At 46.0% G+C, this 24,270-nt stretch overlaps 1 long non-coding RNA gene across 1 annotated transcript; it reads left to right on the top strand.

Moving 5' to 3' along the window:
- Nucleotides 1–3,252: 3,252 nt before the first annotated feature.
- On the top strand, nt 3,253–4,271 carry LOC149916565 (uncharacterized). Its single transcript, XR_016469416.1, has 3 exons — nt 3,253–3,302; nt 3,413–3,551; nt 4,022–4,271. It is a non-coding gene; the product is annotated as an uncharacterized LOC149916565 (long non-coding RNA).
- The last annotated feature ends 19,999 nt before the right edge of the window (nt 4,272–24,270 follow it).

Genomic DNA, 24,270 nt, shown 5'->3' with positions numbered 1-24,270 from the left:
ACGTGGACATTCAGTGTGAACCCAGAGGAGCACAAGCTGCGCACCACAATCTCTCCGTTGTGCTCTCTGCTGGAGAACGTTTCCTCCCTGCACCCTTCCAGCCATCTCCACTTGTCCTTTCCTTACCCACCTTTTTCACAGAAATCCAGCACCCCCGAGTCATTGAAATACAGCAAAAGACATTTGCAGAGATGGAGTCGGGAGCAGAAGTGCAGCGGGTGCCGCAGTGTTTGTGCGATGGCGCAGAGCCAGAGGCAATTAGCGAGCGACATGAATCTCTCCTGCTCGCCACTCAACCGTGTGCAAATGGCACTTCTTGTCCTGTGGGTTAAGGAATGGCAGTTTAGTCTGTCAAGTCGTGCTAAAGTTTGCTGATTGAAGGGGTTTGGGGCTGCACTATTACAAAAACTATGTTTAAAAAAAAAATGCTCTTAATCCCTATTTTATGAGGCACGCACGAGAAAAAGCGAAGCCATTTCTTTTTGGAGAAGTAGCAGAATCAGCATCTAGCGACAGGAACGCATTCATACCCTCCAGTTTGAACAAAGTCAAACTGAAAACTACAAGTAAAGGTATTTACAAACTTGTGGGGACTCCTGCGAGTGATGCTGGGCTCTCACCAAAACCAGAACAAAAGCTCAATGAGGCATTGATTTCCCACCCTGCCCCTTGCCCCGCTCTTTTGCTCTCTCCCTCTCTTATTTCAGCTTTTCCAACATGGTGATGTGGTTTTGCACTGCAATTGCTCTGCGGTGCTTTGCTCTTGGGGATGCCAGGTCCCACAGTGGGTGGCAGAGGGGTGGCCACGGGGTCAGCTCCAAGCTGTTCGCAGAGACCTGGCTTCTAATCGCAGTGTGGAGAAGTTATTAGGCCAGGATATCGGCTTGTTTTAATAGACTCCAGCTGATATCACCCTCTTAATGTATTCATAAAACATTTCTACACCATCTGTCCCATTGATCTCAGCCGTGTGAGATAAGGTGCTGGATTGGACCTAGTAAATGATCCATGGGCAAATCTCCAGGTGCTCTGAGGTCTCTGGGAAGAAGCTGGATGTGTGAAATCTTTGTGCTTGTGATCAGGGGCCCTATGCAATCTTTTGGGGTTCCCGTCTTCCCCTCTGCCCTCTGTCACCCATTGCGTTATGGTTTGGGGCACCTCCCCACCAGCACCCAGCAGACCTCCTCTCTCCCTTTACAGATCTTTTGGAGAAGCAAAGCTGATAGGATCTTTCTTTCCCCCAAGAACCAGTTAACCTCTTGGACAGATTTAACCAAAGCTGCTAGAAGGAAGTTCCAAAATACTAAAACTGCTGTAAATGTCAACAATAGAGGAGACAGCAAGGCGCACGAGCAGAGCCCTGCTGACAGCAGAGCTGAAATGGAGCTGGCAGGTCACTCAGCCCTCACCACCTCTCCCAGAGCAATCCAGCATGTTCAAACATGGCTAAGATGCAGATGGCAAACCACTTTGGAAGTAAACCTAATTTTTTAATTAAATCATGGCTGCACTCAGGAGGTAAACACCCTCCCTCCCCAGTGGCTGGGAAGCAGGACTGAAAATGCACCCAGGAAATCAAATCTTTTAATGCTTGGGGCTTTCCATGCTGCCCACTGATTTTTTTCCATGCTTTATAGAACCATAATGAGCATCACAGGGAAATGAATCAGCAGCTTGTGCAACAGGTAGGTCAAAGAAGAGGAGCGATCACTTCACCTGTTTCCATCCTCTGAAGGAGGATGTGCTGCCTTGCCCTTATGGTTTGTTTGAGCCTTCTGCTGGATGCCATCTCACCTTGTGGCTTTGCTTTGATCTGGCTGCGTTGTGCTTCTCTTCTTTGGTAACTGCAACGGGTTGGAACCAGCCAGAGGAGGAGAGCTGCAGCACTGCCTTGGGTGCTCCAGAAGTGCTGAAACGTTTCCAGCACAATGTTTTGGAGCTTACAGGAGCTTTTATTCAGGCTTTTCATGGAAAACTACATTGTTCTCCAGAGGAGAGAAAGTCAAAACAAAACTAAGACAAATTCAAACCCGAATGTTTTTACCTCGTGGAAACGAAACACTTTGAAACTGTCAAAACAAAATGAGAAAGTTGAAACAATCTGTTTTGATACTTCCCAGTCAAAATCAACATGTTCCCTTCAAAATGTTTTGATTTCAGTCCGACTGCATTTTCCCATGGGTAAAAAAAAAAAACACAGCATTCATCTAAAATGTTTTCAACCAGCTTTAGCGTAGAATTTATTACAAGGAGATCATAGCAGGTCTGGAGGGATGGTGGGGGAGCTGTACCATCAGATCACACACTAAAAATACCAGTTTTGTGTCTCCTCACCCTATTCTATCCAGTATCATAACAGAGCAGGGGAGAGAGACCTGGGCTGGTGAGGAGGGTATTGGCATCCGTAATGGAAATGTTAAGTCACAGCTTGAAGCAGTGATTGAGCACCTGGGGGAAGGCAGGGCCAACCCAGGGGAGCTCAGGTGCATGCAATGTACCTGAAGACTGAAAGGGTGGAGCCAGGATCTACCCCTTCCCAGACCTCATTTAAGAGTGGGCAATGGAGGTGAGGACATCTGTTGCTGAGGTTCCTGCCTACCTGAGGTCTTGTGAAGGAAAGCAGCTCTTTTCCTTTATTTCTTTGTCTGTGGCTGCTGTATTTGGGCTCATTCTTGTTTGCTGTAGACAAAGACTTTGCCACCCTGCTACTGTCATCCTATAATAGTGTTACAGCATCTCAGCCTTTTTCCTGAAGAAGTCATTGGATCTCAGACAGGAATGATAAGATGAAATGGTGGACGGCCATGGGGCATCAAAGCAGGAGTTTGCAAGGGTAAATTAGTTTAGAAAAAGTAAGAAAAGAAGGAACCTGTGTAGATGGACCACCAGTCCTGCTGGGGGCAGAGGTGCCACCAAGTATAGTGCCAACAGCAAATAAATCAGGAGAAGGTGCTGGAAGCTCTCTAGCTCATGACTAAAACCCAATTCAAAGCTAAGAAGCAGCCTTCATTCCTATGCCTATCTGCAGGCGTCTCAAGTTAGCAGAACACCTGTGACAGGTTGGTGGGGTTATAAATCTGCCCAAGGGCTTTGGGTGGGGTCCCAAAACACAGCAGAGCAGACTCGATGCCCTTCCACAACCTCACTCATTTCAGAAATGCAATATCCCTGGTCTTGCCTGCTTTGCTTTGATCACCCCAGAACAAAAGGCAAAGTTTTCTTTGCTTTTCTTTTAACTCTCTGACTCTGTTTTGACAGACCAGTGCTTCTGATCCCAATTTCTTGGCACGTGGATGGCTAATGTACGTGGAATCAGATGTGTACTTCAAGATGTCTTTGCACTGTTATAATTTCTTGATCTACTGATTGTATAAAATAGATAATCCCTTTTCTGTGTGTTCTGTTCACCCAGGGTCATCCACATTCCCCTCAGGAAAGAGAACTTCTCCATTGCATTCAGCATCCAGTGATGACTGAGCTGCTCTGGGGTCACCAAATTAAACCATCCTCTTGTGAGGGCACAGGAGGAACACTATTACCTCCACAGCAAGGTCAGATCTTTTTTCCTGTGTTAATTAATCAGCAAAATTAAATAGTTTGTTCAGTTAATATTAGTCCCTGGGAAACCAAGCAACTTATTAAATTGGAGCACAGAGCCAGGTGAAACATGACATGCACCATGGAGATCTGTCAGTACCTTTCAAGCTTGCCCTTGGGCACTGTCCTGACTGCTTCAGCCAGGCATTTCTCTCTCATGAGGAGGATATTTCTGCCTGCGTGTTAGCTGGAGCTTTCAAAATCTCACCAGGGAAATCTGTAGGAGGAGCCCAATGGGCTCTAGGAGCCACTGGTCACTTAACTGATGGATTTTGACTTGTCAGGCACGTGTGTTTGCCTCAACACAAAACAGAGATCAGGTCTAGGAGCCAGGAACAACTTTCCTAATTGTACCCATGGGGCTGGGATGCCTTGTGACTGAGTGTCAGACGTGTCTGACTCAAGTCATCTTTTCTTAAAATAGGAGTAAACGAGCTCCACAAACCAAAGCACTGTCCCATTTGGCTGTATTACTTCTCTGAGCAACGTTGACTTTGTGGACTCTTCTCCAAGTACAGATGGAGAAGATCTGGAGGTGCTCACACTACTGACATGTAAGCCACGTGTGATGGCACCAGGACAACAGTCTGTGACCTGGAGGGACTTTGGGTCTTAGTGGGGGTTGTCCATTGTGCTCCTTAGTTTTAGTCACTGCGGTTCATCATCTATCAGACCTTTGCAGGCACCCCAGTCACTCTAACAGCTGGCTCCAAGACGCCATTGGTGCTGGACATTTCCTTTTGTTGACTTGAAGGAAAGCACAAGGTAAACCTGCTTAGTTGAAAAAGAAAGCGGAGGGGAAAAGAAGTCTTTCCTACTCTAGGTGTCTCAGTGACTTCCAGCTCATGGTTCGAGCTACTGCATGATTGATCCAGCTTGTGTCATCAGCCTGGCTCTACACAATGCAGAGTGCAAAGCAGCATGTTCTGTCTATATACAATTGGATGAGAGGCACCACATTTTCATAACTCTTTGCTAGAGATGCGTTCAAAAAGTTCCAGAAGTAAAGTCTGTGGTTCTGGGCTAAGCGTGAATGGCTAAGCCAGGTGGACAGAGCAAAGGCTGAAGAGCAGTAGGAATACTTCAGGAATTCTCCTTGGTTCTGAGGCTGCCTGCTCCACATCCTACCCAATGCTCCTGCATTGCCATCACATGTTGATGTACAGGTATATCAAATCTGGGTGCAAAGAGCTTGTCTCCATCTAAAATAGGTCCCCCTGCCTAGCAGGGTAAGATGGGCACATGCTGCCCGTCATTGACACACATGGCAGAGCTGCCCTGGGTGAGCACCAAGGTGAAGAATATTGCAGCAGGATTTGTAGGCAGATGTTGCAACAAGAAGATAACAAATCCCAGCTTGTCTGTATTTCACAAAGGAGCATTCAGGGTTTATCTGTGCTGCACCTTCTGACCTCCTGTCCTGACCATGGGCACTGGGGGATAAGATAAGGGAAGGGACAGGACTGCACAGTACCAGCAGGAGCTAAATTCAAATAAAACTGGCTGCAACAGAACAACTTGTGTGGATAGGGCAGAACCTGGGGAGGGGTCCTGTGGGACTGCAGATCTGGGGCTGCTGCAGCTGGTAGTGCTGCTCACACCACAGCTCCAGCTGGGCACACTGGCCTCAGACCAAGGAAGCTAATGGGATTTCTTCAAAATCTCTTCAGTGAGGGGAAAATAGTCTGTCTGAGTCAAAGTAGTTTGGGCAGAGCTTGGAAAGCTGATATGCTAACCTTCTGTACTGCCCTCAGAAGCCAGCAGGGCACCAAGCTGAGCATCACTGGGGAGAAAAGGCAAGAGGACTTCTTCAGGCATGGGACAAATCTAGCACATCTGAGCACATCTTCTTGAGACCTCCTCAGTCTTCCTTATTTATCCACCCCTTAACCATTGCTTCCTTATTGAGGGGCTGGAACTAGACTATCTTAAAGGTCCCTTCCAAGTCAAACCATTCTATCCAGCCTTGACTATGTCCCTCTTTTCCAAAGATCACCCCTGGGTTTGTTGGGATATTACAATTCAGGTCTGAATGACATAGCAAAGTCATAGGCAGGTCTCGACACAGCTGGCTGGGGGAGCTGGTTGGTACCTCTGCGAGATAAGAACAAAAGCATTAGTCTCACTTATGTTCCCAGCATCATGCCACAGCTTCCCCTATCTTCATTTTTCAGGCTATTTTCCCTCAAACTGACATTGTTAGCAATCCTTCCCCCCCTTCAAAAACCTCCAGGTCTGGTTTATTTAATTTTGGAAGAGAAAATATCCACAAGAACGCCAGTTTGTCCATCTAGCTGGATTTCATTTAACCTCTCTTATGCAAATAACAAGACCATTTACAATACAAGGTGTGGCGGGCAGTTCAGCAGCTGGCTTCAAAGCAAACTGTTTTAGATACGGTCTCTTCTGTTGGAAAATTTCAGCTATTCTTCAGCGATTGAAATCTCCTCCGATGCACTGCAAGGTTACTGTATAATCCGCTGCATATTTCAGAGTTGGATAACAATTATTGGCAGATATAAATAGACGTTTTCACGAGCAATATTGTTTGGTATGCTAAATGTTGCTTTAATTTGCTGGTTCAATTTAAAGTGAATTCCTGTCATGCACAGAACAAAATAGATCAATTATATTACTACTAATTATTGTTATTATTTTAAACTGTGCTTCTCCAGCAGATTTAACAAATTTGTCAATCCAGCTTGTTCACCTTCTTGAAACCGAACCTGGCAGTCTTGCATGCAAATTACCCGAGATTTTCAACGAGCAACAATGATAATTGAGGCTGTTTGGTAATTATCTCCCCTTAGACAGTCTCAATTTATCACATCCAGGCCTAAAGGCTCCAACGTCTTCATCTTCCAAAAGTATTGATATATAGTTCTATACATCAAGAATAAAAATTGCATTTTTGCAGCCATACTTATTGTCAGGGTCAGAATAAATAAGGGAAAATATTAATATTTTGGAAGGAAGCGTACCTGCAAGTTGGTCTGAAATGTCTTGCTGGAAAACCAAACTTTTTCAGCAATATTTTGTGGTAATGTGTTAAAATCATCAGAAAATAAATTCTTTCTCTGCCTGGCTCTGATAAATAGCCTCTAATGTTCATGCTCCTAGTACCAAAATAAAAGTTCAAAACCCATAAACTATGTGACATCTCTCCTGCCTACCTATAACCACATCTTTTCTCCATCAGGGTATCTTTATCAGAAGGTCATAAATCACAGCCACTCGTATTATGGAGCGCCGATTCTCATAGGGCTCTGCTAAGGCAGGTTTCATCTTAAGGTATTCATTTTTGTAATTCAGCGCTGCATTATTTACTCTTTTTTGGCTGCAATAATCCATCTGAGATCAAATATATGTACGCATAAACCAGCCTCGATATTGAAAAAATAAATAAATCTGAGAGTGATGGTAATGGGTGGGCAGAAATAGCGTGTTTGTGGAGGGTTTTGAGGTCTTTGGCTGTTTTTGTTTTGGCTTGGACTGAAGCTGGGTTTGCAAGGAGGCTTCAAAAGGTGAAAAGTAAAAGAGAAGTAAAAAGCAGAGGCTGTTCCAGGCATGGGAGATGGAGAAGAGCATACACCCTGCCAGGGTAAACGCAAAACCCTAAGACAGATGGGACAGGCGTGGTAGAAGCATGAAAACTGAAACCACTGAGCTTTCCAAACACAGCAGAGACAGGAAGCCTGCAGAGACAAGCAGGGGCAATCAAGGAAAAGGGAAAAAGAGAAACAGATTATTTTGTTCTTTGTTCGCAAGCAACATGTCTCCAGAAGCTTTGGGCCCGAGCTGCTGCCAAATGCTCCTCATTCCACCCGAGCACCAGAGAGATGGGCAAAACAGAGGGAAAAACAGACTGCTGGCACTAACCTTTGAGTTCATTGGTGGGAAGTAGGATTGAAAGAAGAGTTAGCACCTCTGGGTAAATGAGACATTCTAGGGAAGGGTCATCGGGTTCCATAACTTGCTCTCATAGCCTCATGGTATCATGAATGGAGCAACACGGGATGTGTCCCTGTGCAATGACAAGGCACACTCAGAAGTGTGTGAATTTGTTGGCTTCGTCACATCCATGGCCAACAGCAGCCAGGCCAGGAAAGGAGCACCCAGGGCTGAGCTACAGTGGTAAGATGATAGTGGGCATTCAGTGCTGCTGTAAGCAAAGTGAGGCACGTGGGGGGAAAGCAGCGTGGCCCCTACACTCGGCACGAAAGGAAATAAATTGGTTGTTACCTCCAAAATGAGATCTTGGGGTGGTCGCAGGCAGTTGGAGACTGGCAGCACAGCAGGCAGCAGTGGGCACAACAGGGATACGGGGGCAGGCAATTAGGAAAGGCAAAAAGGACAACACAGAGAGCGTAATATTCCTGCTTCAGGCCCCAGTGCTCTTTCATTTCAGCTGCCGTGTCACTTCAGGGGAAATAACAGCAAATAAAGATTTGGGGAGGGCAGCAATGTCAATGCAGGAGGGAAGCAACATCCGCCCAAGCTATGGGTGCGTGTGGGAGCACGGCCATGTAAAAGTAAATAATATGGGGGAACCATCCCTCATTTTGTGAGCTTATGGGCCGGGGAGCTTCTTCTGCCTTCTGCCTGCCTCCCCTTCCCATCAGTCGGCACACTGCCAGCCGGAGCAGTGGGATGCAGAGGACCAAGTGCAGGATAAGCGTGTGCTGTGTTTCGTTACAGCAGATTGCCAATTTTACACATCTCCGTATCTCAAAAGCCATGTAATGAAGGGAAGACATTTAAAGCAACAAAAATACAGGAAATGTAATAAATGCAAAGGGAGAATTATGTGGAAAATGCATTCAAGGAATGTGTTCCTCGCTGTTGAGATGCTTGCAGTCTAACTTACTTCATGAATATTTAGAACTAAGAAGGTTGGCTCCAAATGTCAGTCTAACTGTACGCAGTTTTCCGTGTTATAAATATTACATTTTTCTCTCAAGACAGCAGAAAGCAGAAAAGCAACAGATAAGACCTTGAGAGCCCCTTTCTTTTGCTCCTTGAAATCAGTTCATTTGGACTGTAAATTCCTCTGCGTTACGTGAGAAAGATACTTTGCTTTCATCTTTATTTAAGGTTGCCAAATCCAAAAGATTGCTTGACCCGGAAAATAAAAGGGATACAGCTGTAAATATTCCATACTTTCTAGAGCTGAGACTGACAGCAGCTGATGCTGGAGTGATGCAAAATATAGCACTGGCAGTATCAGAGTGGCTATCACGCACAAGAGCTCCTAGCATTGGCATCTGGCAGATGAAGACTTTGTTTCTGGAAACACATGCTCTCTGAGGACAAAACAGAGAGTCATTGTAAATTAGATGTGAAATAACAGCTTTTCCTGGAGGGTAAATCTGGTGATCTCATTCGTAAAGAGAGCCAGAATGTTTGGGCAGGGTTTCATCCAGCCAAGGGGGATTTGGTGGTCTTGAGTGGAGGAGAGCTTGGCACTGTGATGGGCAGGTCTCATAACTAACTGAAAACAAAGCCCTTCCAGTAAGGGCACGGATGAGAATTGGAAGGCTCAATCCAGGCACGATGGGAGTATCACTGGAGGAAGGTTCTCCTCCATCAAGAGCATGTCTGTTGACTGTTAAGGAAATTTACAGCCTTCCCTGAGCCTCGGGTGAGACTTCCCCTTGGAGCTTGTCACAGTTTGGTTCAGAGCTCCATTAAGCCATAGCAGCCAGGAGGTTGATGACCTCTCACCTGTGTCATTGCTCCTCTCCTGAGCCTACATATCCCAAAGAAAGAAATGTTGATCAGGAGCTACTGATCCAACAGGTCTTCATGCCAGACATGGTCTCCAATACAGGTACCCAAACAGCAGCATTCAGGCACCATTTGTTGGTCTTGAGAGGTGTTGAGTGTTCCCATCTCATGCTGTGTGTCTCTATCAAGCTGTTTAGATGCCCAGCTGCTTCATAAATGCATCCAAGGACACCTTCATGCAAAAGCCAAAGTGCAGGCAAATAACCAATGTATTTCAAGTTGTCATGCTTCCTGAGAGCTTCAGCAAGAAAATCATTGATATCTTCCAGGCTTGATCAAAACCAAACACCTCAGAACTTCACATGCAAGGCTGGGAGCCATTTCAGAAAACGTAGGCCATAGCTCTGCAGTGTTATGGTCTTCCGCCTGAAAACCAAAATTTGCCTCTCTTTTTCTCAAAAGGATATGCTCCGACAAACTCCCAGCAAATGAAAATTGAGATTTTGTTCTATTTATGCTCTTTGAAAATCCGCAGACAATGTAAGTGAATTTGTCGTACAAAATGGAACGTATTATCCAGACTAGTGAGAGATAGTTACACATCCTTCGTACAGCGGTACACAATAATCCAGCCAAAATATTTCAGAACTAATTACTGTACATCCTTCTAATCCTTGGTAGAGAAAAATAACCTATATTTTTGGAAGTTCATTGGAAGCATGTGTTTAAGATGTTGTTAATCCTTCGTTCCAAAATCATTGGCTGGGTGATAATGAAACAGTCCTGTTTGCTCTCAGTGTGTGAAGACCTAAATCCCATCTTGGTTAAAGCTGATTATTTTGTATAAAGGAACATAACTCAATTCCTTTTCTTCTTGTTTTGCTTTTCTTTCTTTCAGTGAGAATTTTCCATTCCTACTTTGGTTTTCTAGATGGCAACCGGCGGTAGAAAACGATCGGCTTTAATCTCAAATTTCAGAATCAATACAGTGTGGGTACTATTGATTTTGGCATACCGGGATGACCCCGAGGGGGTTTGCAGCAACCAAAGAGGGCTTTTGATGTTTTTGGACCTTCTTCAATTAGAATTGCTGAAAAACCTTCCACCCTGCTAAACACAGGAGAGCCAAAATAACTTTGCTTTGCAGCCGCGTACCCGTCACAGCACAGCAAGGTCCTGGCACGTGATGCCCATGGATCCAGCAACCACAATGTCCCTCTGCATCGCAGGGCAAGGGAGGGTAAAAAACTTCCATTTCACCTAAGACAGGCTAAAGAAAACTAGAGAGCCTTATTTGCTTCCGTTGAGAAATACTCGTGAATTGATATTGGAAATGGAGCAAGGAGTGGCTCTTCTGTCTGAGTTCTGTTTTTTGCCACTCCTGTTGGGAACACATTTGCAAGCAAAAAATCTCAGACTTCCTAAGTTCTAAGTACTTCACTCTGTGACTTTAATATTCTTTAACCATATGGGCTCCTCTGTAATTCTAAATGATTTTTTGAAAGGTCTGGATTCAATTTCTCTAATAGCCTCAGTGTTTTCAGGCCAGCTAAGATCACTCTTGCAGTTCGGTGTGAGTTTGGGATGTTGCCCAGAGCAAACAATAGAGGAGCTGTGGGATTTTTTTTCTTTTCTTCTTTTTTTTTTCTCCTATAAATTTTATGAATTTCAGATTGATGTTTGTTGAGTTTATACATTTTTTTAAAATAAATCTCATTAAAGATGGTTGAAGAACAAAATAAATGCTCTTTGCTGCCCTGTGGTCTTTGCATACCGGGCTGCACTGAGCTCCACTACAGCATCCTTCTCTTCCTCCAGACTACCACCAGCTTGGGACACATCAAAAGGCTGTCAGCTCTCTTAGCACTCAGCTTTTCCCACTTATATCTCTGATAGGCTTGTACCAAGCTAAGGGGTCTGGCTGTCCCTGAAGCAGCCCTAGATGCTGTGTGACCACCCTGAAGATGGCTGAGGTTAGATGGATGGGTGCCCTACCAAGTCCCTCTGCAAGTCACGCACTCAGGGGTAAAAGAAGTCATTCTCTTCCATCCAACAAATGGTTCAGAGAGCCTAAACATGAGGTCTTACAAGACCTGGTCTGGCAGATAATCCTGCTGAGCATTTCTGCTCGTGTTCCAGGGGATGGAATGGAGATAGTCTTCCAAACTATGTGGTTTGTTCTGCAATAGTAAGGGTGCACAGAAGAAGAGGGTTTGAATTCAAAGCGGTGCTGATAATGTAATGAAAAGCTCTGAAAAATAGAAATAGAAGAAAATGGGGACGCAGAGGTGGGGTGAAGGGAGCCAGGGGGAGGCAGCAGGAGTTGTCAGAGATGGAGAAAATACATCCTGGAAGGAAAGATTGAGAGGACTGGGGCTGCTTAATACACAGAAGAGAGCACTGAAGGGAAAACACACCAGCGGATGGAAATATATATTTAGCAACAGCAAAGAGAAGGTTTTGTTCAGTAGGTCCATGGGGGATAGGAGAGGGAAGTGTGCACACTGCTGATTCGGGTGAGGTATCAGGAGAGACATCCTAGCAAGCAGCAGAGACATCTCTGCCAGGCTGTGAGAAGATCAGAGAAGGTTTAAGGAGGAATTTGGGAAGCCTCCATGAGTATATTTGTTCAGGACACCCTGCTCAAGAGCCCAATGCTGCTGCCTTTCATTCTGGGGCACGTAGTAGAGCAGGATGGAAAGGGAGATGCATTTTATAGAGCGCTATGTCTTACAGAGTGACCTTGAAATTCAGAAATGTCTCAGTGTTGGACTTGAAGACTTGGGGAATACCTGAAATAAGAAGTCGTTTTCTCAAATTTTGGTCAAAAATAAAACTTCTTTTGCAAAAGAAGCTTATAGTTTGCTTCTTTCCTGACCTATGTCTTTTTTTTTTCACTCAAGAGACAAAACAAGTCCAAATTGTGAAAGTGCTGCATTGTGACACACCAAGATTGGCAGCTGCGTTTCCTATGCTCAAACCAGCACAATTCTGCAGCTAAAATGAAACAAAATGAAGCTGGGTGGGGGTGTCTTTGTTTACTTATTTTTTCACTTAACTGTTCAAATCCAAGATGAAATATTTCAACTGGCCCGAGCAGCAGCAACAACAACTGTTTCACATTCTCTGCTCACTGAGATGTGCTCCATCCCAGCCCACCTCCCACTGCCCCAGCTTGGGTTGGGATGGGAGGAGAGGGGAGAACAAATCTGAAGCTTGCAACTCATCCCAGGCTGCTCCCTTCCCTGTTCCTTGTCCTTGCAGGTTTGGTGAGGTATGTGTCCATATGTGGGTGTCAGGGAGGCTCTCAGCTCTTTGAACATGGGCAGAGAGCTTCAGGATGCTGTGGAATTGGCAGGAAAGCTTAATTGCTAACGATGGGGGTGCAAAACATCCTGCATCTGCTGCCTAAGAGCAAAGCTGATCTGAAAGCCCCGGACTCCAGTGAGGTAAAAGATGTAGGAAGTGGGAAGTTTGCATCCTACTGAACCAGAAGATTATTTTTGAGCTCGTTAAACTTTGTAGACAATAAGAAAGATCATTTTGGAAGGAGGCTAAAAGATAACAAATAATTCCCTTTTAAAAGCAAAACAATAAAGGCTATTCGTTCATTATTTGAATTTCTTGCCTAATGAAATTGGATCCAGCCTGAAATCCCCCCATAAACTGAAAGCTAATTCATTTCCGCATTTGAAATGCATGTTATCAATTACTGACTGTAGATGTAATGATTTCCATAGCTAGTTTTGATTCTGACACAAGTGACTTTGAGGGTTTATTGATGACGGCTGTATAAAGAAGTCAATTCAGAAATGTATGCTGAATTCATCTCTGCGCTGTACACACAGCTATCGGGTCTTTGAACCACAGCTCAGCCAGGCAGATAAACATCTCCTGCTCATCAGAAAACTTTAAAGGCAACCTAGATTTCAGAGTTCCCCTTGAGTCCTCCGTGGCTCCTGGAGGATGAGTGATGGGTGTGATGCAGGACCATCGCAGAGAAGGTTGCTTAGCATGCTATTCCACCTGGGCTGGAATCCAGAAATGTCCCCAGAAGTTCCTTAGGCCATAAGTTGCTGCCCAGCTTTTCTTCCAGAAACAGGAGGGACTCCCTAAGCTGAAACCTTTAAATACCACCCCTACCTGATACGAGCCGCCGAAGCAGTAGTTTTCAGCCTCATTATATGAGTTTCCAGACTAAAAATAAACAACAGAAACAGCATTTGTACCATGGGAACCCTACAAGGCACAGGCATGCTAGCTGCAGGGCTCGCTGTCCCTCATTCTTGCCCTGCATCATGCTGCTTCACCCATACACTGTCATAAATTTCTTTCAGACAAGTGGAGAGTTTTATTTTTTGCCTGCCAGAGTCACACTTACAGGCTCACATTTTCAGAGTGACTCTAAGGAGTCTCCTGAGACACCTTGCTTTAGCCTAAAGGACCATGAAGGACATCAGATACATGGGCTGCCCCATCACCCATGGCAGTAGGCACGGTGTGCTGGCCCTCTGGACAGGGCTTTGGGAGGGCAATGACTGCAAAACTCACTCTACAATTAGCTATTTGCAAACCTTACCTGTAAGCACGGCTTGTCCTCCAGAGCCCATTGCTTTTCTAATGCTCCCCTTTGCACTCGGTTAATGGCTTGGCTTCACCCCCAGCAGCCCTGCACCACTCCCATCCCACCTCAAGTGGCCATATCCCACCCACAGGGATCTGTGGGGCTTTCCTTCAGGGCTGGCATCCCAAGCACAGAGTTTCAGACAGTTGTGCATTCCCATGTCAGAGCATGGCAGCATGCAATGTTTTCTTCTCTCTTATTGTTTATTCTAAAATGGGCTTAATATTTTCAGGGTAGAGGAACTTTATGGGGCCAGAGCTCCAATCATTATAAATCAAGCGGAACGTACAAACGCCAAGAAGAAAAAGTAAAACAGTACACTGCAAATCATTCACGTCAATAATCTAGGCCATGATTTGTAGCCAGAAAAGGAAATTGGACTTTTTAATATGTAACACATTAACCTAAGTGTCTGCTTAAATGGAGCTGCGTTTTTAATGTGTTGACATATTAACACAAGTACTCTTTCTCTAATTCCCCCAACCTTAACATAACAATAATATTGTTAAATCATTAGCAGACCTTTAAAGAAATATTAATTCTCCCTAATAAAATATTGAATAATGCGTTTTGCTGTTGCCTAGGCACACTGAATAAGCAGCGTTCACCTGATCACACCTGCCCCTACTTAGATTTCATAGCCACAGAAAGCATGCACTTATGTATGCTAGGCAGAGGCACAACATTTTCAGCAATAATTCTGGCAGTTCAGGCAGGCAATGATCACAGAGGGCAGCGCAACTAAATTCATGCTGTTTTTGTTGGATTATGGGTTTATTACCGGTGTGGAGGTGGGGTGACCAAAGAGATGCTTCTGGTGCCTTCTCCATGCCACCATGAGTTCTGGGGATGCTCTGCTCCCTTCCTGAGCCCCCCACGGGGTCTGATCCTGCACAGAGCAAGGCCTGGCCCTGGATAACAGAGGACATAAAGCCAGTGGATGCTCAGTGAGTGAAACTGGAAAAAATCACTCCCATAATGATGCCGAAGGAGTGGACAGTGGTCAGTTCTCTTCCTCCTTGTCCTCTCCCTCCTCCTCCTTCCGTAGCTCTCTTTATTTTGATTCATTTTCCTCTTGTTTAATATGGTGTGTTTATGGGCAGAGTGTGCTCAGGATGGTGTATAATGGGACCAACTGTGCAGAAATGTCATGCATGCGAAATCTATGCAAAGCCCCTGCTATGCTTTTGCCCGAATCAATTTAAGGAAGACGCTCCATAAAACAGGATAAAGCCAGATTAAGTGCATACAAATGAGGCAGCCCAGGCAAGGTTTTCAGAATTTGTTGAAGGCAGACGGAATACAAATGGCGAGAGAAATTGCACCGGTGCATGTGTAAAACACACTTGACAGATATACCCAGGGAGGTGGGAGGAAGAAGAACCTAAAGAGGACCCTGCAAGGTCAGCAGGAGACCAAGGGACAACGCGCCCAACACGAGGCAGTCCAACTCCACCAATTCAACAGAGGCACAAGCCAATCAGAACTGCTTCCCCAGTGTTATTTGCTTTGCTTTTGCATGCATTTGATATTCTCCAAGTGTTCCAGTTCCCAGCCTCTGCAGATTTCCCTGCCGACAACGCAGGACAGCGGTGCATGGGGACAGAAACATGCACAGCACACTGTGAAACAGGGAAAGCAGATTGGGAACTTCTGTTCTCGTGAGCTGGGAATGAGGGCAGCACAGTGAAAACTGATGAAAGGAAATACTATTTTTTTTTTTTTTTTCACATAATTCATTGCTGGAAATCATTGCCAGGAGATTTTGTTGAGGCTGAAAACTTGGCAGGCTTTGAGATGTGAACTGGACATTCCTGTGGATGGCACGACACATAAGGAGCAGATTTTTAAACGGGTTGTATATTAGGAAAATTTTCTCTCAAAAAGAGTGGTGAGGCACTGGCACAGGCTGCCCAGGAGCTGCCTAGAGGTGTTCTAGAACCATGGAGATGAGGTACTGAGGGACATGGTCTAGACTAATATGGGTTGATGGTAGAACCAGATGAGCTTAGTGGTCTTTCCAATCATATTCTATGATGTAGGCTAGCTGCAGCAGGCTGCAGAACCCACGGCCCACTCTTGTAAGGAGTTTTAGTTCGGGTCTGGAGGAAGAAGGACAACCTGAATCCCACTACACGTTTGCCTGTCCATACAGGAGCATCTGGGGTTTTTTCCATCCTGTGCATCTCCTGGTCACGTCCCACCAGAGTGACCAAGGGCTGCACGATACAAAGGCACTTCACTTCCCAGCAGAGCTGTCAAATAGCAGTGGTCAAACAGAGATGAAGATGCTCTTCCACTGCATCTCCTGAGGATTGCTCAGTGGGAAGCAAAATTTCTGCTGAGTTCATACCTGGGCACAACCACGATAAATCGGGAAGCAGAGTCACACAGCACTGGAGGTACTGATGGAGAGTCCATGGTTTTCATCAGTACTTTGGGAAAACAACGTGTCCTCAGGTTTTTGGGGAGAAAATCACATGGAAACAGTGCTTGAGGTCTTGAGATCTTGGGAGTCAGGTACCATGTGAGCAGAAGCTGCTGCTGTTGTTTGTGATGTCCCCAGGATGTCGGGCTGGTGGTGATGAGGAGGCTTCGTGCTTTCAGGCCTGTCTCCCCAGCACTGAAAGCCATCTGCTGTCTTGTTTGTGGGCATATTTTAGAGGGAGTTTATTCAGAATCTCTTTAGGAAATCCTAAATATTTCATTGGCAGTGCTTGAGATATTCCCACATCTTCAAACCATGCATATGGCCCTAGGAGGAAAAAAAGGAATTGAAACTAATGACAATCAAACTCTGCAACCAATCTGCAGACTCTTTTTGACAAAAGAAAAAGAAAAAAAAAAAAAAGAGGGAGATTTTAATGCCAATTATTTCAGAAAGTTAAGTGAATGCAGAAGCCTATGTATCTGGCAAGTCTGGAACTGTTTGGTTGCTGCTTGCAGAGGACTTTGTTTGCTGTCAGAGCGCTTGTTATTCAGCTGTTCAGCATTTTGATAGGAACCTCATGTGGCCAATGAACACCTGAAAATGCTGCACAGAGTGAGACTTTGCCTTCTGCTGTTAAAAAATATGTAGCGAAAGAATCAGTCACGTATTTCATTCCGATTGAACATCAGAAGATGTCAGAAGGCTTCAGTTTTTAAGAGTGAAAATCCATCCCTGCTCTTCAAGAAATTGCTTTTCAAGAGGGAAACTGGGAGATACTTCACTATGAGGGTGGTTACAGGATGGGATATACTGCCCAGAGAAGCTGTGGATGCCCCATCCCTGGAGGTGCTCAAATCCAGGTTGGATAGGGCCCTGGGCAGACTGCTCCAGTGGGAGATGTCCCAGCCCATGGAAAGGGGCTGGAACCAGATAGACTTTAAGGTCCCTTCCAACCAAAACCATTCTGTGGTTGTAGGAAGCCATGCAACCTGTAAAAATGGACATACCACCTCTCATTTGTGCATGTTTGCCTCCACCCACTTTTTATTGCTCTGCTAGAGCTGTGTGAGCACCAAGGGCACAAGAAGCCGGGCTTGGAAGGAGGGAGGAGGGAGAAGACAGCTCAGCTGCAGCTCTCACAATCCATGGCTGAATAATTTAGGCTTTCGATTTGGATTCAGGTGCCTCTGAAGCTAACAATTTCACGGCCTTCACCAGAACAACAAGCCCTTCATTTAAACACGAAGTTGGTTTGGCTGCAAGCCTGAAATGCTTCTTGTAGATGCAAGAGCTGCTCAGGGATGCCACAGTCTGTTCCAAGCAGCCTAAGGTCTTCTGCCAGGTCCCAGATAGTTCCCTTTGCCCTCTTGCTGCTTGCTCCAAAGAAGAAGTGTTTTGCATTGGTGGGAAGCAGATCAGGATACTCCCAAGGCAGCTGTTTGGGAATTTCCCTTAGCCTAGACTAAAGCCTTGGGAAGGGGAAAGTCATGAGCAACAGGAATACTTGGTGGGCAGCTGAGGTGTGATGGCTGGGCTCAAATCATAGCAAACACACGAAGTATGTTGGGTTGCCTTGCAGTTATACATGCTGGGTTCAGACCCTCCCAAAAACCCATGAAGGCTATGGAGCATCTTCCAAGGGTATCTCAGCAATGTCTCCTTTAACTTTGCTGGAAGTGTTGAATCGAGAGGTAGCAGAAATGCTTTCATTGAAGTATTATTTTTTGCTTTCCCATCCTCCACCAAATAAAGCCTTTTTAAAGAGATGTGAAATGCACTTGATGAACTGCTTTCTTGACCAAAAAAAAAAAAAAAAAGAAAGAAAGAAAAGGTGAGGGGAGAGGTAGGGATGGATTCTGAATGTGCAAAAAGTATCGTTTCAGGATTTTCTTCCCGTGACATGGCTCCCTTAGGAAATACCTTGCCATTTCATTTCCATGTTTTCATTGCTCAGCCTTTCAGAAATAGCATTTCTTTGTTTAAAACTGACCCAGCTAGGAATGCAAACGCAAGGTCAATCTCAGCGCTCTGTGCTGCTCGCTCGACATCACCTCCTATTAGGGTGATGCCTGTGCCCTCGAGTTGTGCAGCGTCTGTGCAAAAGCAGGGGAGTATTTTGGGATGCCTTGGGAAAGAGAATGTATGGAAAACAGAAAATCTGAAAAATAAGCAGAAAAGAAATTATTTTTCCTGGCTTCTAAGTGGTCCCTGGTAGGACCTGAGGACATCCATCAGGCGAAACATCCCTGGAGAACTGGAGTCAGAGTGGTGCATAAAGCCAGGCCAGCCGTGGCTCGACATCCCCTGGGAGAAATATCACATGAAGCAGCGATTGTGAAGGGAAGGAGCAGACATCCCAAGCAAGACATTCCACGGGACTTTATACATCCCGAAGGAGAGATAATTAAGAGCTTTCCTACCAGCCCTGTGAACTGGTGCGTTGCCAGACAGCAAAACCCAAGGCCGGTTTCCACGTCCAACACTGTGTTTCCCCCTCGATGGCTGTCCCTGGTGGCCAATTCCAGTGTGCAGCCGGCTCCAGATGAGGACCATGGGTTCATTAGAGTTGATAAGGCACATAGGGTTGAAGCCTATAAAATTCTTGTGGCTCTCTGCCGGCCGCAGGATGCTGGTGAAAAGCTGCCTGGTTGTTTATAAAGGCTCTGCTCTTGCTTCTGCTGTGGGGAATGGCATTTAGGCTACACGGGAATGGCTGAAGGGGAAACTGCAGGAACCCCTGGAGCCTCCCAGTGTGCTGCAGGGAATAGAATAACGAGAGGTCTTGATTTCAAGGGCTTAAGCAGAGGAGCACACAAAGGATGCTTCACAGATTGTGCTAGTTGGCATCTAGAAGGTCACAGGTTGGGCTGAACCTGGCTTTCCCCAGTGCAGATGAGGTTCCTGTACTGCCCTGTCTTCCTTCCAGCTCACACGACTCAAACTTGGGAAGGACACTGCTGTTGGCTTCCCACCAGAGCAGGCATATGTTGTCCTAATGAGAACAGACCAATCACCTCTGAGCTTCATGCCCAGTGAGAAAACAATTCCTGTTCTCATCCTTCTCTAGCACAGAGCATTTGTTTGCTATTTCCCCTGGTTTACACTGCATTTTGAAAATGAAAACATCTAAATGGATCCACTCAAACCTCTGTCTGTCCAATGGAGGCTGTCTGCAGCCTTCTTTCCCAGATGGAAAGTTGCACCTTGGAGTTCAATGTGGGGCATCCCAGGGGGGTGCAAGGTGGCCAGATGACCCCCGACTCTTCACAGTGCCTTGAGAGACCTCTGTGGAAGAGCAGGTAAAGGAAGAACACAAAGTTTTTGAAGATGCATATAGGGGAAGGAAGCTTTATTTGCTCCTGTAGCAGCAGCTGCCTGGTGCTCCTTTGTATGCTGTTCATTTGCAAAGCCATCCATGGTCATTTATTTAGGAACCTGCCTGAGAACAGATGCTCTGAACAAAAACGTGGCAAATCCTCTGCAGGGTCCTCTGTGCAGGGGATTTTTGGCAAAGAGAAGGAAGAAAAGGTGAAGGTGACAGGAGCTGTGCAGAACTCGGCATGCTCACACAAATAACCAAAACTAGCCCAGTGTGTGGTTCCTACTGGAGTTGGAGATTTGCTCAGGGGTTGTGGCTGGAGATTAGGTTCAACTGAGTGGAACTCCTCTGGGGCGTATCCTGCAGTGAATTTGATAAGCTTTTGGCTGCCCGACTGTGTGGGAATGCCTCCTCCTGGCTCAGGTGGAAGTGTCTTCTGCTCTGCTGTATGGCCACTGTGAGCTGAATGTGCCAGTGGGGATCAGAGTGTGGCATCTAGAATCTACCCAGTGACAGCAGCATCCCAACAAGGCTGCTCAGGACACAATCTGCTCCTATGGGAAGGGCAGTGCTTCACTGGGAGATGTGAGCAGGACGCAGGAGGGGAGCGAGCACCTTTGGGAACCATGGTTAAACAGCTGGGGTGGTAGGGTAAGTCTCACTGATGTCACAAGTGGTGACCACCCTGCTGCTCTCAGGTACATACAGAATTACAGAATGGCCAGGGTTGGAAGGGACCTCAAGGATCATGAAACTCCAACCCCCCTGCCACATGCAGGGCCACCAATCTCATTTAATGCTAGACCAGGCTGCCCAGGGCCCCATATACCCTCAGGTACTTGGGTACCTGAGACTGAAAGTGGGCTTGGAAGGGCCCAGCTCCTTGGCCATGGTTGCTATGAGCATTGTTAAAAACCATGAGGTTTTCAATGGGAAACAATGATAAAGAGCAAGGTAAAAGACTTGGAGAGGTGGATGGGGGTTCAGATATCTGCTAGGGAATCAAACATTGCAAAGAATGTTCTCTGTGATACCAGCAAGGAGAATGGGCTGGGAGCTGGTAGCTCCTGCTCTGAGTCCCTGGCCATGGATGGAGCTGGGTCAGCAGCGAGCTGTACAGCCCTGCAATGCAGCCTCACACACTGCCACATCCCCCTGTGTAAAGGAAAGAAGCTGGGAATGGAGTCCCTGTTGTCTCCAGCAACATACCAGGTGGGTCAGCACAACATCCACCAGTCCTCCTTCCAGGATGCAAACCAGGACCTCACACCTCCATGCCTCCCAAACCCTTCCATCCATCCATCAGACTGGGGTGCTCACAGCCCATGGGCACTGCTGGAAAGGGACATGGCAACAGCTGCAAAACAGCCCGAAATCTGGGACGTGCCACTCTGCAATGGGGAGCGGAGCAGGGAAGCAGTGAGGCAGAGTAGAGACAGATTTGCAGTAACAAAGGGGTTCTTTTTTTTCTGTTCTCATTTTTTTTTTGTGCGCCGAAACAAAGGAGAGACTGAAGAGCGCCTGTTTAATTTGCGAATTTCACAGATTCGGCTCACACAAGAGAGGGGGGGAGAATCAACAAAAAGCCCAACAACAGGCATGGAAAGAGCCCCAAGTATTAATGGCAGCTGATCAATAACTAATCCGCAGTGTTCCAGTTACCAACTTGATGGAGAAAATTCACGGTGCTTAAGTAATTCCAACTAATCTTAATGAATGCCTCCATGCCTACATGCCTGCAGAGCTGTGTGAAATTTATAGAAAAATGTCATTTCGGCTCTCTGAATATTTTTTTTCCCCTCGCAGTCATCAAAGGAGCATAAAAAATGCTCTTAGAAATCTGCTATCTCTCTCTGCCAGATGAGGGCTTCAAAAGGCAAGCACTCTTTTTTTTTTTGTCGTAAGCAGGGAAGATTATGAATACATTATCTAGTTAACATTAAAAAAAAATCAAAACACCCAATTTTACATTCTTACTTATTTATCCCGTGCCTCTGTCCCCTTTGTGCGCCTCGCCCTCGTCCCTGCTGAAGAAAATAATGCCCAAGTAGACAAATCAGCGACAAGTAGAAAACAGTGATACGTATTTTTGTTCTATTTTTATTTGGTGCTACTCGGAAAAGAGAAAAAAAAAAAAAAAGAAATTTCAAAGAGGAAGATCAGTATGGTGGTTTCAAACCTCCTCTGTCTTTGCTGGGTAAGAGCTGACGGATTCCTCCTCTGAAGTTCGGGAGGAGAGAAGCAGATGCTGACTTGTCACCGTTGGCTGATGAGCTGCCAGCCAAGGGAATAGGCTTTGTGGGGTGGGAAGGAAGGGGGAAGATGTGGAGTGAGCTGGAAGATTTCCAGTGGCATTGTTTTGCTCTGGAAAGGGGAAGGTGGGGCTTAGCATGGGAATGGGGAGAAGTTAGAACTGGGGAGAGGACAGGAGGAAGGATCTTCTCTGTCATGAGAAGGGATGAGGGCACAGTCTGAAGTCTCTGCTGCTCATATCAGTGTCCTCCAACTCCAGGTGAATCTGCATGATGCTGTGGAATGAAGGCTTCCACCTTAACCAGCACCCCACATCACTCCAGCTTCTTATACCATCCTCCTGCAGCCTGAGACAGGCAGTAAGAAATGCTTGGCATCATCAGTGTCAGCATCTCCATCCTCCCAGCTGAGGGACCTCACCAGTAAGGCTATCTGGCAGTCATGTCCACCCAACTCTTAATACCCACTCGCATCAGAAGGATCCCATTTCCTCCTGCATTTCCCCCAGGGTCCAGCTATGACTCCACCATTAATTGACGTACAAAGTATGAACAGGGCCAATTTTTTTTCTAACAACTTCAGCAACCATTGTAGTTCATAACTAGGCATGCAGAGTTCTTATTAATTTAACAGTGTTATTCCCCTTATGAAATATTCATCCCATAGGATTTCTCCGCACTTGAAGGTTTTGAAGAAATTGATCTGCAATGCAGTTGCTCCTTTAAAAGAATGATTTCTTTATTATCTCTCCCTTTCAGTGATACCCTATGTACAAACGGCGACTGATTAAATGTGCAATCAATCTTGTGAAAGCAAACAGATATGGTTTTAATTGCAGATGGATCTACTCTTTGGGATAGGCGTTTGGAGAGCCTGGCATGCCAGACCAGTGTGTGAGTGCTCTGCTTTACCTCCTTGCCCTTTGAGCATCCCTACAAGACTCAGCCACCCCATGATCCTCGTCCCATGGGCTGAGCTTGCTGTGCTCTCCCCTGAAGGCAAGTGCAGCTCATGTGATTAAAGAGCAGAGCTTGAAGGCTGTGTAGAGACAGGAGCTATTTCGATGCTCATCACAGGAGGATCTTCAGAAGGGCTGACACAGCAAGGCACTAAATGAGAAAGCCATCGATACATCTCACAGGGAAAGCACTCTGCTGACCACTGCAGTCAGTTTTAGCCCACGTGTGATCCTTACGAAGTGTTTGGAGATAAAACACGTGGCTGTGCCCACGAGACATGCAGTGATGAGCTGTCTCCTTGGCGGGGATGCACAAGACAGGGGTGCAGCCCCAGCTACATTTAAGTGAGCTGCACCAGCAGCGCAGAAGTCATAGAGCCGTAGAACAGCCTGGGTTGAAAAGGACCAGAATGACCATCTAGTTCCAACCCCCCTGCTATGTGCAGGGTCACCAACCACCAGAACAGGCTGCGGAGAACCACATCCAGCCTGGCTTTGAATGCCTCCAGGGAGAGACCCTCTGTCACCTCCCACAGCATCCTTATAGACATCCCTGCTAACACTACACTCCCAAAAAAGGGCACTGAGTGGATTATTATCATCGCAGCCCTTCTCAGAACTGATGTATAGAATCACTTTACTGTGAGGCTATGCAGAAATGCCCTCTTAGGGAGAACGGAGTCTCTGGTGGACATAATGTGTTTTGACTAGAGTTGTGACCATGCTGTGCCTGAGTGTTTCCTCCAGTTTTCCTTCTCACATTCACTCTGAAAGGCATGGGTTGATTCCACTTCAATACAAAGGATGCACAATTCAGCTCCTGCAATCCTCGCGAGAATGAGGAGCCCTGCAGAAGATATGAATGGCTCTTCTTGCATTCTACCTATTTTGAATCTGGGCATGAAACCTCCTGTGAGGAGTGAGAAACAGAATAAAATGTTGGGGAATCAGTGGCAGAGCAGAGGTGCAGATGAATTAGCAGATCTAGCAAGTAAGGGCCAAGGACCATAGGAAATCAGGTTTCATTCATCATGTGGATGGCCAGTAGTCTGTAGGAGCAACCTAAACTGCACAGCATGGGCTAGGAAACTGACTCGTAAAAAAAAACCAATAGCTATCATCTAAGCAGGAAGAAACCTGAAAAGTGGAATCTGTTCAGAAGAACTGCTTAAAGACAGGGCAGTCTTAAGTAGCAGAAGGATTTAATAGAGAAGTGCCACCCTTGAAATCAATGAAACGAAAAAACCCTTGGACTACAAAAGAAATTGAAGACATTTGTTATCCATGAAGGCCATTCTTTGAGTACTGATGGAAGAAGCTGCAGAGGTGGGGGGGCTGGGGGTAGCACACTGTTGGATAGA

This window comes from Phasianus colchicus, chromosome 10, assembly GCF_987193195.1.
Source record: "Phasianus colchicus chromosome 10, bPhaCol1.hap1.1, whole genome shotgun sequence".
NCBI classification, from domain to species: Eukaryota; Metazoa; Chordata; class Aves; order Galliformes; family Phasianidae; genus Phasianus; species Phasianus colchicus.
This window is presented reverse-complemented; position numbering and strand designations above follow the sequence as displayed.